This window comes from Lactuca saligna, chromosome 8 (genome assembly GCF_052625555.1).
Source record: "Lactuca saligna cultivar CGN05327 chromosome 8, ASM5262555v1, whole genome shotgun sequence".
Classification (NCBI taxonomy): Eukaryota; Viridiplantae; Streptophyta; class Magnoliopsida; order Asterales; family Asteraceae; genus Lactuca; species Lactuca saligna.
The window spans coordinates 236032761-236034666 of NC_136424.1; positions in this window are offsets into that span (position 1 = coordinate 236032761).

Below are 1906 nucleotides of genomic sequence, written 5' to 3' on the forward strand. Positions count from 1 at the left end.
GGACTGCGGTAAAGAATATTCTCAAGTACCTACGAAGGACTAAGGACTGGGTCCTTACCCTCGGTGGGAGTGATGACTTGAGAGTTGTAGGGTATAGTGATGCTAGCTTCCAGACTGATAGGGATAACTTCCGCTCTCAGTCGGGCTGGGTCTTTACCCTAAATGGAGGAGCAATTTCTTGGAAGAGTTCCAAGCAAGAGACAGTGGCAGATTCTACTTGTGAATCAGAGTATATTGCAGCTAGCGAAGCGGCAAAGGAGGCGTTATGGCTAAGGAACTTCATTGGAGACCTTGGAGTTGTACCAGCTATTAAAGAGCCAATGGAAATTTTCTGTGATAGTGAAAGTGCTGTTGCCTTAGCCAAGGAACCAAGGGATCACGGGAGATCCAGACACATCGACAGAAAATACCATTTCATCAGACATCGGATCGAATAAGGACTCCTCGTGGCAAAGAGGGTATCATCAGATGAGAATCCGACAGATCCCCTCACGAAGGGACTGACTCGGATTAAGCATCTCCAGCATGCTCGGAGCATAAGGCTGAAGGATGATATTAGATTTAGTAGTTAGATTACCTCGAAATTTGTAAAGTGTAATTGACATTTGATGATGAATAAAAGTGTTTTATTTATGAGTAAAGTGTTGCTATCTCTTGTCGATCGTTTACTATATTTCTTTTGCATGTTTTGACTTCCAGAATAATTTTGTTTGGTATAACATATTATTCAAACCTCCACAGTCGGTCATATGTCGGAAGTAGGTATGAATCAAGACTGTCATGTTTGGTTGTAGAGGTCTGGGACAAGGCTACAACAATCATGAGTGCTCATAAGTTCTGAGCATTGGACTCAACCCACGCTCACTGGAATCACTTCATGGAATTCTATCTCGAGTGATCGTGAGACGGTAATATCATATAAATCTTTAAACCTAGAGATATGATTTGTTACTTACAAGTTGGTTATGCATTGATTGTACGAAAAACGCATTGGTAACTCGATGTTATAAAATCGCGCTCTTATGTGTAATTCAATGAGTAGTAGAACAAACATATGAGTCGAAGTTTATTTGTTCCTTCTTGGATTAGAAGCTGATATCTGGGCCCCTCGATGATTTTGTTTTGACCTATGTACCGGGCCCGGTCAGAACTAAATTGATGTGTTCAATTAAGTTCTTTGTCAAACAAATCGGAAATCGGGAAACAAATTGTTGGACAATAAGTAAGACATTGTTCCATGTATTTGTCCGACTGATATCTAGAACAGAGGATTATATGATCACTTATCTTAAATGGCGTACCATCATCTTCTCAGTTTCGAGAAATCTTGAAAAGAGCTACGATTGCCGATCGGTTCCTGAAGTCATACTTGCAGTAATAGTTATTAGACTTATCCAAGTGGGAGACTATTGGATAAGGTGTCTAAGTCGATAACTATTTCTGGTATGTACTTGACCCGACCCGGCATGGTCCATTTGGGTTGCATGGCACCATGCAATTAGATAGACTAAATGAGAGAAATAACACTTGGAGATTATTAATATATTATAAGTTCTAATATATTAATAATATTATTTGATTAGTTTGATCAAGAATTAATTTAGAATTAATTAAGTGATCAAAAGATAACTAATTAAATATATGGGTTGATTATGTAAATCATCCATATCTTGTATAGTGGGCTAAAAGGCTCCATGGACTATCAAGTTGGGTTCCACCCATAGGATGCTCCATGGGAGTTACAAACCCATGGGTCATGGAAATGAAGAGTCATGACACATTAGGGTTTAACCCTAGATGTGTCAACACTATATAAATAACATGTTCTCCACCCAAAATCGGCTACACTAAGAATCAAGAGGGCTTGGCCGATTTTGAGAAGTGAGTATTCTCTCATAAGTTCTTC